At 38.9% G+C, this 16,663-nt stretch overlaps 1 pseudogene; it reads left to right on the top strand.

Moving 5' to 3' along the window:
* Nucleotides 1-2,626: 2,626 nt before the first annotated feature.
* The window catches only part of LOC108465246 (transcription initiation factor TFIID subunit 6-like), a 28,717-nt pseudogene continuing 14,680 nt past the window's right edge, over nucleotides 2,627-16,663 (top strand).

Here is a 16,663-nt window from a genome sequence, read left to right as displayed (position 1 = left end):
GGACAAAAATGGGCATGGTTAGGCAAAATTTTGATGTTTTCATTAAGGGCATTTTAGTCACTTGGTAAATAAAGACAAAAATTAACAAAAAAAAAAGAGTCCATCTTCTCCAATTTAGTCCCTCTAACCGAATTTTACAAGGAGAAGTCATAGCTAGGCTTTGGCCAACTTCTAATCTCGATTGTAAGTCCGTCTTTGTCCCGTTTTTAATTATTTTTATATTTTTGAAATCGTTGTAACTTGATTTAGCTATTTCATGTTTGTTGTTTGTTAAACGACTTTTGTAAAGTGATTTTCAATAAAAATGAGAAATAGGGACTTATTTGTAAAAGTCTATAAATGGGTAGAAAAATGTGAATAAATGAATAATGTGAGCTGTCATAAGCATGAAAAAGGTTTGGCTAGGCTTGGATTGTAAGGAAATTGAAAGAAATCATTTTACGGGCCTAGGCACTAAAATGTAAAATGTTAAAAAGTTTAGGGGTAAAAATGTAATTTTTTTCCATAGTGTGTTTTTGGGCTGAATTGAATAATGTGATGATTAAATAAGTTAACTTTGATATTATAGATCAAGAAAAATGAAGTTCGAGTTTAGACCAGGGAAAGAACAAGGTTGTGGACTGAATCAAACAATAGCCGTTTTTGTAACTGAGGTAAGTTCATATGTTTAATAAGCTTTAATATAATTGTATTTAAATGTTTTAATGTTGCATAAACTGTATAACTGCTTGTGTGGACGAGTTTAACTTCACAGATGAGTTCGACGATGGTTTGATAAGCAAGAAATCCCGTTTGAACCTTAGGAATAGATTAGGATACAAGTGACATGTCATTAGGGTTACCATGTGTTATGAGGCTATGTGATCCGAGTGCTGGTCTCATATGTCCTATTAGTGGCTGAGTATACCGGCATATGTTGCGGTTACTTGATAGCTTGTGAGAGCAACACTAAGTAGCTACATTTTGACTGACAGCTTGTGTGAGCAGGCCCGTTGATTAGCTCGAGAGTGAGCAATTATGCAATATGAGATTGAGATAGCATTGGCTACATATGTGGCACTTAGTGTGTAAGATTCCCAAGTATCCGACATTATTATTTCGAGTGGTTTACGGGTATGTTAAAGATGAGAATAAGTTTAAATTTGTTACGAGATGGTATAGGTATGTACTCGAAGCTTATGATTATAAATTCGTGAAATGACGATTTCAAGGTAAGTTGTGGTGGAAGTGAATTATGGTCATTAGATTATGGTAAATTATGTTATCTTATGTTATATTACTTGCATAATTATTGTATGGTAAGGTTGCATTTCTTCATACGAGCTTACTAAGCTATATAGCTTACTCCGTTTTATTTTTAATGTTTTATAGTGTCACCAAGCTAGCTGGGGATTGGAGATCGTCAAAAGTCACATCATACTATCAAACTATCCATTGGGTACTGATGATTTTAAAACATTTTGAGAGTATGGCATGTATAAGGACTTGGTCATTTTGTTATATGTGTCATTTGAATTGGCCAAATGTATTGGCTTATATTGTTTAAGATGATTTGGTATTTAGCCATGTAATTGTCTTATTTTAGCTAAAACGATTGTAAGTCCATTTGTATAAGTATATGTGTTAATGCCTTCTTGTTGTTTTGTTTTGTAATGGGCTATAAGTTTATTATGGTTAAATGACTTGTTGTGAAATGGATGAGATGGGTCCATTGGTGTGCTAGGAAATCTAATTAGAATTATGCATGATGAAAGTATTCATGTCGATACTTGTGAATGTGAGTTTGGTATGAATTGATTTGGTAAATTAAGCAATAGTAAATATGTAAGTGTTGGTAATGAATGATATGATTTAGCCTCGATTATGAATGTTTTGGTTGCTTAAACATGCCATGGATTATGCCATTGAACTTGTGTATGTAGGTATAAATGAGGGCGACAAATGGCTTGGAAAATAGCCTTTATTTTGTCCTTACGGGTAGACATGCAGGCGTGTGTCTAGGCCGTGCGTGACACACGGTGTGCCCCATGGGCATGTGCTCCAGCCGTGTGTCCCCTACACCTTAATTTTTAGAAGCAGAATACTCAGAATTAAGCACACGAGCGTGTGTCTCAACCGTGTGAGGGACACAGCCTCAGGCACAGGCTTGTGTCTCGACCATGTGAAGTCTGCACCTATTTTATGAAAATTTAATTTACCACACGGGCGTGTAATTTGGCCGTGTAACATCAATTTGTTCATGCATTGCAAAACATAGCAAAAATTTTCTAGGTTTTGTAAAAATTTCCTAAGTGGTCAGTTTAGTCCCGAACCACTTCTAAAGCATGTTTCGGGCCTCATAGGCTCATATTGGGGACTTTATGATTGAATGCGAATGGTTTTAATTTGGGTGAAAATTTATGACTCAGAATTGTATGTTTGCTCTCTTTGTAAGTCCGGTAATGCCTCGTATCCTTTTCCGGTGTTGAATACTAGTAAGGGGTGTTACATTTAGTGGTACTAGAGCTATGGTTTAGTCGATTCTTGGACTAACGTAGTGTGTATGAGAGTCTAGCTATACATGTCATATTAAAATTGTGATAGTGTGACAACTCCTGACCATTTAAATTGTGTTTTCCTCTAGTAAATGGATCCCAGCCGAGAGGTAGCTGATAATGTTGAATGTAATGCATCGGCTCCCACCAAAGGGAGAGCGCCATTTGAAAGTAGACTAGTAACGGTTAGTGAGGGAGGAGAGGCTAGAGAAGCCTTCTTCCAAAGGATAAATGAGTGGTTTGCCGAGTTTGTTCGAACAAATCCAGCTACCCAACATCCTCCGCCCCCACCTAACCCTCAGTCAGTTCTCGTAGCCCCCCAAGGTGTGGAATTGGTAAGACTGAACAAGCCTCTAGTTGACAATGATCTCAAGAGAGTAGATTTTTGGCTTGAGAACTTTATCAGGGTATTTGATGAGCTCTCTTGCATACCGATGAGTGCTTGAAATGTGCTATATCGCTTTTGAGAGACACAGTGTATCAGTGGTGGAATCCTCTTGTATCCATGGTGCCAAGGGAAAGAGTTACATGGGAATTCTTTTAAGATGAGTTCAAAAAGAAATATATCAGCCAGCGGTTAATTGATCAGAAACGCGAAGAGTTGCTAGAGCTGAAACAGGGTCGTATGTCTGTGACTAAATACGAGTGAGAGTTTGTTAGGCTCAGTTATTATGCTCGGGAATGTGTTTCTACCGAGGCTATCATGTGCAAGGGATTCGAAGATGGGCTAAATGTGGATATCAGACTGTTAGTTGGGATTTTAGAGTTGAAGGAATTTGACGTGCTGGTCGATCGAGCCTGCAAAGCCGAAGAGTTGAGCAAAGAAAAGGGAAAGGCTGAGTTTGAGGCTAGAGACTCAAGAAAAAGACTGATAAATAAGTCATTTCAATCTCCATCAAAGAAGTTGAGGGATTTGTATACTCGTTCTAATGCTTTACCTGGGTATCCCAACAGAGATCGTGGGAAGCAGTATTCAGGTTCTAAGGCCCAAACTACGTCAATAGCGAGTGTTGGTAATGCTAGGTCCAATAGACCTGAATGTCAACACTATGGTAGACGACATCCCGGTGAATGTAGGATGAATAACCGGACTTGCTTTAAATGTGGCTCCCGAGATCACTTCATTCAAGATTGTCCTGAAATGACTGAGAAAGATAGTGATACGTGATATTCGTGACAGGTTTTAAATATTTATAATGAACCATTCTTGAAACTAACTATTATTACGATGAAGGCAAGTGTACCTATCGAACAGTAGTATAGCTTTAGCAAGACCAGATTATCGAACAGTAGTATTAACTTTCTTTTTATTATCTAGCCTAAAAAATAAAAGGGTTTTGTTTATCTAACTAATTAATTAAACTAAGAATTCACAGAAAATAGAATTGGTGAATTACTTTTGGAAAAACAATTGAATTGAGACAATACCTAAGGAAAAATCCACCTAGACTTCACTTGTTATTTGACTCTGAATTGAATGATTTATTCATTTGACTTGATCCATAGAAATCCCTCAGTTATATTATTATCCCTCTCGAGACTAACAACGCCTAAACCTAGGTTGAATAATTGAAATCTCTTTTTAATTAACTCCCTGGGGTTGAATTAACTCGATCTATGGATCCCCTTATTAGGTTTCACCCTAATCCGGCAAAATCTTGTCACCCTTTCTATAAGCGCACAATCAACTCCGCTTAATTATGACAAATGTACTCTTAGACAGGGTCTATTCCTCCTCTGAATAAGAGCTTAACTTGAATCAATATCTTGGAATATCAAAACAAGAATTAAGAACACATAATTAAGAACAAGTCAAATATTTATCATACAATTCAGACAATAATAACAAGATCTGTCTTAGGTTTTATTCCCCTTAGGTATTTAGGGTTTTTAGTTCATAACTAAAAAGGTAAACATCTTAGAAGAATAATGAATACAAAACATAAAGAAAAACCCAAAACTCCTGAAGGGAAATTGAGGGGAGATCTTCAGTCTTGATGATGAATTCGGCTTCTGAGATGGATCAATTGGCTTTTCTTGAGCAGTTCCCTGGTTCCTTCTCTCTCTCTCCTGTCTAAGTGCCTCCTCAGGTTTAAATAGGCTTTGGAATGCCTAAGATCCCTTAAAATTGGCCTTTTTCAAATTGGACTAAACTTGGGCTCGGCAAGGACACGCCTGTGTGCGATTACTTCAGGCCGTGGTCAACTTGTTAAATAGGCATGGGCGTGTGGTCTACCCGTGTGAGTCGTGCTTCGATTCTGCCAAATTGACACGGCCGTGTGGTCTGCCCATGTGAGGAAGTCCAGGCCGTGTTGATTTCATTTGTTGACCCATTTTCTCCATTTTTAGCCCGTTTCTCGTTCTTTTCACTCTCCTGTGCTCACCTAAGTATAAAATTTGAAATTAAGGAATTAGGAGCATCAAATTCACCAATTTTAAGGAAAAATCATCCATAAAATGTGCTAAGCATAGGATAGAAATATGTATAAATTACGGTTTATCAGATAGTTTTCAGTAGTTTTCAGAATGCAAGACCGAGCAACACTGCCATTAGAGGGAGGCCACCGAGAACAACTAGGAGTGGGAACAGTAGTAGAGGTGTGACAAAAGAGTTAACTGCGAGGTTAGAGGTTAGAAGTCAAAACACCTGCTAGAACTTACGCTATTCGCACTCGCAAAGATGCATAATCCCCTGATGTTATACTGGTACATTTTCTCCGTATGATACTAATGCAGTTACATTGATTGATCTTAGATCAACTCATTCTTATATTTGCATGAATTTGGTATCTAGTAAGAATTTGTCTATTGAGTTTACTGAGTGTGTAATTAAAATGTCAAATCCCTTAGGCAAATATGTTCTAGTTGATAAAGTTTGCAAAAGTTGTCCTTTAATGATTCGGGGTTCCTATTTTTCGGCTGACTTAATGCTTTTACCATTTGGTGAGTTCGATGTAATTCTTGGAATCGATAGGTTGACTCTACATGATGTCGTAGTGAATTGTAGACGAAAGATTATTGAATTGAAATGTCAAATTAATGAAATTCTTTGGATTGAATCGGAAGAGTCGATTGAGTTGCCTATTTTAATTTCATCAATGTTAGCTCAGAGATATGAAAGAAAAGGTTGTGAAGCTTATCTTGCGTACGTATTGAATACAAAATTGTTTGAATTCATGATTAAATCTGTGCCAGTAATTTGTGAATATCCGGATGTGTTCCTAGATGAGTTGCCTAGATTACCACTGATTAGAGAAATTGAGTTTACTATTGATTTGGTACTGGGAACTTCATCGATATCGATAGCTCCGTATAGAATTGCTTCAACTGAATTGAAAGAATTGAAATATCAGTTGCAAGAGTTGATAGATAAGGGTTTTGCGAGACTGATTTCTGCCCTGGGGTGCACCAGTGTTATTCGTCAAGAAGAAAGAAGGATCCATGAGACTTTGTATTGATTATCATCAACTTAATAAGGTTAAGATGAAGAACACGTATCCCTTACCGTGAATTGATGATTTGTTTGACCAGTTGAAAGGGGCAATAGTGTTCTCGAAGATAGACTTAAGATCAGGCTATTATCAGTTGAGAGTTGAAGATTCAGATGTGCCGAAGACCGTGTTCAGAACGAGGTACGGGCATTATGAATTTCTTGTTATGCCTTTTGGATTAACTAATGCTCTTGTAGTTTTTATGGACTTGATGAATAGAATCTTTAGACCGTTTTTAGATAAGTTTGTGGTTATATTTATTGATGACATTTGATTTGTTCATGAGATGAGTCTGAGCATGCCGAAAATTTAAGAATTGTATTGTAGACTTTGAGAGATAAGAAACTATTTGCTAAATTCAGCAAAAGTGAGTTTTGGCTCTCATAAGTCGGATTTTTTGGACACATTGTTTCAGCAGAAACTATACGGGTTGACTCAAGTAAGATTTCGACAATTGTCTAGTGGAAACCACCGAGAAATGTAACCGAACTTAGAAGCTTTTTAGGTTTGGCTGGATATTATCGACACTTTGTTGAGGGATTTTCGATGATTGCTACACCTATGACTAGATTGTTACAAAATGATGTGAAATTCGAGTGGTTTGAAAAATGTCAAAAGAGTTTTGAACAGTTGAAAGTGTTGTTGATTGAGGCACCAGTATTAGTGCAACCTGAGTCGGGAAAAGAGTTTCTTATTTTCAATGACGCGTCTTTGAATGGTCTTGGCTATATGCTGATGTAAGAGGGTAAAGCGATAGCTTATGCCTCGAGACAGTTGAAACAGCATGAAAGGAATTATTCGACACACGACTTGGAATTGGCTGTCATTGTGTTAGCTTTAAAAATTTGGCGACACCATTTGTTCAGTGAGAAGTGTCGCATCTTTACTGATCATAAGAGTTTAAAGTATTTGATGACTCAGAAAGATTTGAATTTACGACAATAGAGATGGCTCGATTTGTTGAAAGACTATAAGTTGGTAATTGATTATCATCCTTGGAAGGCAAATGTAGTCGTCGATACTTTGAGTAGGAAGTCTTTGTTTACTCTGAGAGCAATGAATACACAATTTTCTGATGATAGATCGATCCTAGCCGAGTTAAAAGCTAGACTGGTATTTCTTCAGCAAGTTTGTGAAGCTAAAAAATGTGATAGTGAATTACAAGCTAAGAGAGTTCAGTGCAAACTGAATAGTGATTCAGACTTTCAGATTGGGGACGATGATTGTTTGATGTTCTAAAGTAGGATTTGTATACCGAAAGATACTAAGTTGATTCAGAAAATTCTTCATGAGGCACACAGTGGTTTTCTGTTTGTTCATCCAGGAAGTACGAAGATGTATAATGATTTGAAGAAATTGTATTGGTGGTCGGGTATGAAATGAGATATTTCTAAATTCGTATAGAGATGTTTGATTTGTCAACAAGTAAAGGCCAAACATCAAGTACCTTTAGGTTTACTTTAGCCAATGATGATTCCCGAGTGGAAATGGGACAAAATCATGATGGATTTTGTAATTGGATTACCTCTGACTCCAAAGAAGAAAGATGTTGTTTGGGTCGTTGTTGATAGATTGACAAAATAGGCTCATTTCATTCCAGTACGTACTGATTATTCACTTGATAAGCTAGCTAAATTGTACATTGCTAAGATTGTTAGATTGCACGGGGTGCCTACTTCTATTATTTCAGATAGAGATTTGAGGTTTACATCGCGATTTTGGAAGAAATTGCAAGAAGCATTGGGTACAAAGTTGAATTTACTATGTTCCATCTGCAAACCGACATTCAATCTGAGAGAGTGATTCAAATTCTTAAAGATATGCTTCATTGTTGTGTTTTAGAATTCAAAGGTAGTTGGGAGAAATACCTACCGCTAATTGAATTTGCTTATAACAACAGTTTTCAATTTTCAATCGAGTATTAAGATGGCACCGTATAAAGCATTTTATGGCCACAAATGGCATACTCCATTGTATTGGACCGAGCTTAATGAGAAATAGATTCACGGGGTTGATTTGGTCAGAGAAACTGAAGAAAAGGTGAAGGTAATTCGTGATTGCTTGAAAACAGCTTCGGATTGATAGAAATCGTACTCGGATTTGAGATGAAAGAATATTGAATTTCAGGTTGGTGATAAAGTGTTTCTGAAGGAATCTCCATGGAAGAAAATTCTTAGATTTGGTCGCAAAGGCAAGCTGAGTTTGCAGTTTATTGGGCTGTATGAGATTATTGAAAGAATAGGGCCAGTGGCATATCGATTAGCTTTGTCGTCGGAATTGGAAAGGATTCACAATGTGTTTCATGTATCGATGTTGTGCCATTATCGATCAGATCTTTTGCACATAATTTCACCGACAGAGGTTGAGATTCGACTTGATATGACTTACGATGAAGAACTGATCAACATTTTAACTCAGAAAGTTAAAAAGTTGATGTAACACCCCGTACCCGAGTCCGTTACCGGAGTCGAACACAAGGTGCACACAGACTTAACTTAATCATTTCACATTCCATTTAAAATTTTCCAGACGAAAGATGGTTTTGCGTCCTTGTCACCTTAAAAATCATATCTTGAGTTCCAAAGCTTGAAAATCAGTTTTGTAATTTTTCCTGAAATTAGACTCATATGTCCATCTACTATATTTTTTCTAGAATTTTTGGTCAGGCCAATTAGTACAGTTTATTAGTTAAAGTCTCCCATGTTACAGGGGTCGACTACACTGCCTTCGTGCGTTACAACTTGAATATCTCCCTGTACAGGGCTTCAATACTGATGCCGTTTGTTTCTGTAGAAACTAGACTCAAATAGGAATCTATACATACATGGCCTGACTCCTAATTATCTCTGGTTAATTTACAATGAATTTCCAAAGAAGGAACAGGGAATCCAGAAACTGTTCTGGCCCTGTTTCACGAAAACCTAAATATCTCTTAACATACAACTCATATGACCGTTTCGTTTCTTCCATATGAAAGTAGATTCATCAAGGTTCATTTACATAATTTATTCTCCATTTAATTCCATTCCTACAAATTTTAGTGATTTTTCAAATCCACACCACTGCTCTCTTGTCAAGATCTGTTTTCAAGGTAACTTTACCTATTTCGTGGTTTCCATGGACCAACTAGAGTTTTGTCATACATAGGTCTACCTATGATCATATTTAACCATTCCAAGGGCTGATCATTGCCCAACACTTCCATTCCAGTCCATAGTCACATCATGAAACCATATATACATACACAAACACAAATGGTCTAATGCCATACTCCACTTCTACGAGCTATTTTCGCATGGCCGTACACACATACATCACAAAAGTACTTGAAAAACAACAAAGGGTAGTCCTATACATGCCATATCTAGAGTTCAACTAAAGAGTACCAAAAGGGCTTTGATAGTGTGGATGACTTCGACTTCGATGATCCCAAATCCGATAGCTAACGAGCAAAATCTATAAAACAGAGAGCCAAAGCAACGGGGTAAGCATTTTAATGCTTAGTAAGTCTCAAGTAATAAAATCAGCTTTGACTAAAGTATTACATTCACATAGCTTAATGAATCACTTTAGTAATACACATTCTCATAATCATACTTACTTCACACTTCATCAATATATGCACACACAAGGTATCGACCTATCTAAGAGCCGAAAGTTCGTTAGTCGATTGAACGAATACTATATCAAATGAATCGACTTTTTCGATGCACATGTAAACATACCTTATCGTATGGGTTTTTCGAGCGTATTAATTGAATTTATTACAGCACCAAAACGCTCACCTTCAAACTGAGTTTCTTCGGAATTTAGCCGGATATAATCCACAAGCACAATTGCCTTCGGGTCTTAACCCGGATTTGGTAACTTGCACAAATTCCTTCGGGTCTTAGCCCAGATATAACAACTCGCACGAATGCCTTCAGGTCTTAGCCCGGATATGATCACTAGCATAAATGCCTTCGGGACTTAGCCCGGGTATCATTCAAATGCTCACGTACACATATATCAATAAACACGACACATCCATATTTCATTTTCGTTACTAAGGCTCAAACACAAAACATTTATCAAACCTTTCCAATTTCGTCTCAATAGCCACACATAAAGAGCATGATTTCAATTGACTTTACAACGTAGTCCTTACGCACATTCGGCTATTCGCCATAATATGACAAATCATTTCAATATAATTCAAGTAGGGTCATTACTCGAAGACTTACCTCGGACGTGGTCGAGCGATTTCGACGACTACTCGACTACTTTTTCCTTCCCTTTATCGGATTTAGCTCCCTTTGCTCTTGAGCTTAATTTAACAAATAAATTGATTTAATCATTTGAGCATCGAAGAGGAATTCAAGGTACTTAGCCCACATATTTTCATTAGACATTAAAGTCACATATGTACGAAATCATGAATCAAACTCAACACATTAGTTAGTACTCTCCTTAGTCAATTTTCTAAGCCAAGAATAGGCATCAATATGCTTGCCTCTAACCGAATGCATGCACACCAATTCTCCTCATGTGGCGAATATGCATGTCCATGTTGGGGCCAATTATACACTTAATACCACACAAAAACAGCATACATTTTACTAACTAACGCATTCCATATTGTAACTCAATACGCATCAATCATTTATTTCATAACCGAAACATCATCATATGCAAATATATACCTTGAGATGGTATATATGTCATACCAATACATCATGTACAAACATGTATATCTATATATATATACGCTAGAGCCGAATCTCAAAGTGGCTTATCCAAATATAAACATATATCCAAAGCTCAAATCTTACCTACCATGCAATATGCATAAACCATACTTATGGATATACCATGGCCGAATACACCACAACACCATACCATTTCGATTTTTGTCATGGTTAAACAAAGAACTTAATGTCTTACTCAAAAATGCTAAAAAGAAAGTCCAAGAGCCATCAATCCACCATCACATGTATCATTAGCAAGCTTCATATTTAACATGCAATGGCATTAACACAAAATCCACCTTGGCCAAATACCATCCCCATGATATAACAAAGATTTGAACCATGGGCTAATAAAAGCATCAAGCTATCAACTAAAAAAATGCATGAACTCATGGCACAACCTCAAACATACCTTAATCTAGATACAAGTATGGCCAAACCTCCTCCTAATCCTCTTCCAAACCAAGCATGAAGCAAAACCCCTCCTTCTTCCTTAGGATTTTCGCCAAGAGAGAATGAAAGGATGAACAAATTTTTTTTCTTTTCTTTTCTTCAACTCACGGCAATGGGGAGGAGAGAAGCCTTCACACACATTTTTTTCATTTTTTATTACCCATGCACCTTATTTTATTTATTCCAACATGAAACACTTACACAACATGTTTCATGACATGTTTTACCCATACTCCCTTGTCATGGCGGCCACTAGCAATTAGGGGAAATTTGACATGCAAGTCCTCCCTTTTGATTACATGCACTATTAGGTCCTTATAGATTAGCCTATCACATTTCAAAAGTGTCACACAAGTCCTATTGACTAAATTCACATGAAATTTACTAAATCGAAACTTGAAATTTTCACACATTCACATATACATATTCTAGACAATAAATATTACATCCAAACATTTCGGTGACTCGGTTTAGCGGTCCCGAAACCACTTCTCGACTAGGGTCAATTTTGGGCTGTCACAACTCTCCCCCACTTAAGAAATTTTCGTCCCTGAAAATCTTACTGGTAAATAGGTTTGGGTATCGCTCTTTCATAGAGTTCTCGGGTTCCCAGGCAGTTTCTTCTATCCCGTGTTTGAGCCATAACACTTTCACTAGCGGAACCCTTTTGTTTCGCAACTCCTTCACTTCACGAGCTAGGATACGAATTGGTTCTTCTTCATAACTCATATCGGCTTGAATTCCTACCTCTGATGGACTAATTACGTGCGATGGATTAGATCTATAGCGTCGAAGCATCGAAACATGAAAGACGTCGTGAATCTTTTCGAGTTCAGGGGGCAAAATCAAACGATATGCAACTGGACCGACTCGTTCGGAGACTTCATATGGCCCGATGAACCTCGGACTCAATTTGTCTTTACGGCCAAATCTGAGTATCTTTTTCCAAGGCGAAACTTTAAGAAACACTTTATCTCCCACCTGATACTCAATGTCTTTTCGCTTCAAATCCGCGTACGATTTCTGACGATCTGTGGCCGCCTTGGACTTTCACGGATTACCTTTACTTTCATTCAGCATCTTTAATCAAATCAACTCCGAAAATTTTACTTTCACCGAGCTCGGTCCAAAACAATGGTGTACGGCATTTACGACCGTACAAAGCCTCGTAAGGTGCCATCTTAATACTTGATTGAAAACTATTGTTGTGGCGAATTCAATCAAAGGTAAGTACCGTTCCATGAACCATCGAACTCGAGGATGCAACATCTCAACATATCCTCAAGTATCCGAATTATCCGCTCGGATTGACCATTGGTTTGGGGGTGAAAGGCGGTCTTTGAAATGCAACTTGGTACCCAAAGCTTCTTGCAATTTCTTCCAAAATCGCGAGGTGAATCTCGGATCTCTATCGACACACTGTAAATCGGTACCCGTGAAATCTCACAATCGAGAAGCGTACAATTCAGCTAGTTTATCCAATGAAAATCCGTGACGCACGGGGATAAAGTGAGTGACTTAGTCGATCTATCAACAACAACCCAAATCGCATCCTTCTTACTTGCGGACAATGGCGGTCCGGACACAAAGTCCATTGTGACTCGATCCCATTTCCACTCGGTATCTTGATCGGTGAAGTAATCCACGAAGGCACTTGATGTTCCGCTTTCACTTGTTGACATATTAAACATCTCGAAACAAAGTCGGAGATGTCTCGTTTCATACCATGCCACCAAAACCGACGTTTCAAATCGTTGTACATTTTCGTACTCCACGAGTGAATTGACATTCGGCTACAATGGGCTTCGTTTAGAATCATCGAAATGAGTTCTGAATTCCTTGGAACACACAAACAACTTCTGAACCTCAAACAATCATCATCATCAATTTGAAACTCCGATTCCTTGTTCGGAACACACTCAGCCCGTTTTGCAACCAATTCATCATCGACTTTCTGAGCTTCACGAATTTGATGAATCAATAATGGTTTGGCTTTTAATTTAGCTACTAACACATTGTCGGGTAGAAACAGACAAGTGTACATTCATCGCTTCGCAGTTTAACGGTGATTTCCGGCTTAAGGCGTCGCAACCACATTAGCCTTTCGGGTGATAATCAATGACCAGCTCATAATCTTTCAACAACTCGAGCCAACGTCTTTGTCGCAAATTCAAGTCTCTTTGAGTCATCAAATATTTGAGACTTTTGTGATCCGAATACACATGTCACTTCTCACCAAATAAGTAATGTCGCCATATCTTTAAGGCAAATACAATGGCAGCCAATTCGAGATCATGGGTCGGATAATTTTTCTCATGTGGCTTTAATTGTCTCGACGCATAGGCCACAACTCGACCTTCTTGCATCAATACGCAACCTAACCCAAGTAGGGAGGCGTCACTATAGATGACAAACTCTTTGCCGATTCGGGCTGCACTAATCTGGAGCTTAGTCAAATGAGTTTTCAATTGATCGAAACTTTTTCGACACTTTTCCGTCCATTCAAACTTGACATCTTTACAAGCGGTTTCGTCATGGGTGTGGCTATCATCGAGAATCCTTTTACAAATCGTCGGTAGTGTAAGCAAGTCCCAAAAAGCTCGAACCTCGGTAATATTTCTCGAAGGCTTCTAGTTAAGTATGGCTGAAATTTTGCTCGGTCGACTCGAATACCCGATCGAGATACCACATGACCCAAGAAGCTAACCTCTCTTAACCGAACTCACACTTCTTGAACTTAGCATATAAGCGCTTATCCCGTAAAATTTGCAATACTAATCTCGGTGCTACGCATGTTCGGTCTCATCTCTTGAATAGACCAAGATGTCGTCAATGAACACAACTACGAACCGATCCAAATATGGTGCGAAGATCCGATTCATCAAATCCATAAATACCGCAGGGCATTAGTGAGCCCAAACGGCATCACTAAGAACTCGTAGTGACCATATCTCGATTCAAGGCGTTTTGGGTATGTCCGAATCTCGAATTCAAGAATCGATAATAGCCCGATCTCAAATCTATTTTTGAGAACACCGAGGCTCCTTCAGTTGATCGAACAAATCATCGATCGTGATAGCGGATATTTGTTCTTTATTGTCACTTTATTAAGGCGACGATAGTCGATGCACAACCTCATGGTTCCGTCCTTCTTTTCACAAACAACAGGTGCACCCAAGGTGAAAAACTTGGTCGGCGAAACCTCTATCCGTCAACTCTTGCAATCGAGCTTTCAACTCCTTCAACTCGGTTGGTGCCATACGACACGGAGCTATCGAAATTGGCGTAGTCCTGTACAAGCTCAATACCAAACTCTACTTCCCGAACCGGTGGTAAACCGGTAATTCTTAGGAAAAACATCCGGTATTCACAAACCAAGCGCAGATTCGGGTTTCTTTTCCAATTCCTTGTCATCAAGTACATACGCAAGGTATGCTTCACACCCCTTTCTTACATATTTCTGGGCCAACATTGCTGATATTACAGCTGGCAACCCCTTTAAGTCCGTAGACTCAACTCAGATTATCTCGTTATTTGCGCACCTCAAATCAATAGTCTTGCTTTTGCAATTCACAACCGTATCATGCACGGTCAACCAATCCAAACCAAGAATAACATCAAATTCATCAAACGGCAAAAGCATCAGGTCCGCTGGAAAGTAGGAACCTCGAATTACTAGGGGGCATTTCTTACACACTTTGTCAACAAGCACGTAACGACCCAAGGGATTTGACACCCGAATTACGAACTCAGTGGACTCAATAGGTAAAGTCTTACTGGATGCTAAGGTTTCGCATATATAAGAATGAGTAGAACCAGGGTCAATCAAAGCAATCACATTAGTATCAAAGAGAGTGAAAGTACGGTAATAACATCGGCGAGGAAGCATCCTCGCGTGCGCGATTGCATAAGCCCTAGCAGGAGCGCGAGCCTCGGATCTGGTCGTAGCATCTCTAGATCCTCTCTGACCACCACTAGCATTACCCATATTTCTAGATGGTCTACCTCGAGCAATGGTAGCGCCCGGTTTCCCACTCGATCTACATTCATTCGGACAACCTCGGGCAATCTTTAATGAAGTGGTCAACTGATCCACACTTGTAACAGAGCGGTCACGGAATCTACAACTTCGAATGCCATTTGCCACAATGTCGACACTCGATTCGTCTCGACGTTCATTCCCAACACTGGCGGCCAAAGTGCCTCGTGTACCCATGTGGGGTCGATCACGATCTCGTCTAAAAGGCCGAAGTGCCTCTAGACCGCCCACATCATCTCGAAATTTCTTCGATGCTGTTGAAGAGACTTTCCGAGGATATTTTACGAAACTCCCGGTTCCCACATCAACTTTTGTTTTTCTTTTCTAAGCTCTTCGGCTTTACAAGCTCGCTCGACAAGTACTACGAACTCTCGTATTTCAAGAATGCCAACAAACATTTTTATATCTTCATTCAGTCCATCCTCGAAGCGTTTACACATGATAGCCTCGGACGAAATACATTCCCGAGCGTATCTACTAAGTCTAACAAATTTTCGCATGTAATCAGTAACCGACATAGAACCTTGCTTAAGCTTAAGAAATTCCTTCCGTTTTTGATCAACAAATCTCTGACTGATATACTTTTTCCGAAACTCAGTTTGGAAAAACTCCCAAGTTACTTGCTCTCGGGGCAACAAGTCGAGTACTCCACCAATAGTAGGTAGAATCGCGTAGCAAGGAGATAGTACACTTTAGGCATTCATCGGGTGTACAAGATAGCTCATCGAGTACGCGGATAGTGTTGTCCAACCAAAATTCATCTTGCTCGGCATCGTCGCTATCCGTAGCTTTAAATTCAGTAGCCCCATGTTTTCGGATTACATCAAGCTGGGGCTTATTCGACCTTATTTGGTCGATTCACGGAGGCATTGTAGGTCGGGTTTGTGTTTGTTGGGAATGGAGGTTGTGGAACAGTAGTATTAGTTCGAATGTATTGGTTGAACCAATCATTCATCACGCTATAAAAGGCTTGCCTAGCCTCATCATTCGGATTGCTACCAATAGGTTGAGAGTCATGGCGCTATCCCTTGTGCGGCGCAGCGCCACACTCTCCACATCATCAGCTATCGCTCGGTTGGGATCGGGATCCATTACTATAAATAAACACAAATTCAAATGTCAGAAATCACCACACTATCAATTAATCACATAATGGCATGTATAGCTAGACCCAAACGTATTACGGTAGTCCTAGAATCGACTAAACCGTAGCTCTGATACCAATAAAATTGTAACACCCCATACCCGAGTCCGTTACCGGAGTCGAACACAAGGTGCACACAGACTTAATCATTTCACAGTCCATTTAAAATTTTCCAGACGAGCTGGTTACTGCGTCACTGTCACCTTAAAAATCATAACTTGAGTTCCAAAGCTCGAAAATCAGTTTCGTAACTTTTCCCTGAAATTAGACTCATA

Source organism: Gossypium arboreum, chromosome 3 (genome assembly GCF_025698485.1).
Source record: "Gossypium arboreum isolate Shixiya-1 chromosome 3, ASM2569848v2, whole genome shotgun sequence".
In the NCBI taxonomy this organism is placed as follows: Eukaryota; Viridiplantae; Streptophyta; class Magnoliopsida; order Malvales; family Malvaceae; genus Gossypium; species Gossypium arboreum.
This window is presented reverse-complemented; position numbering and strand designations above follow the sequence as displayed.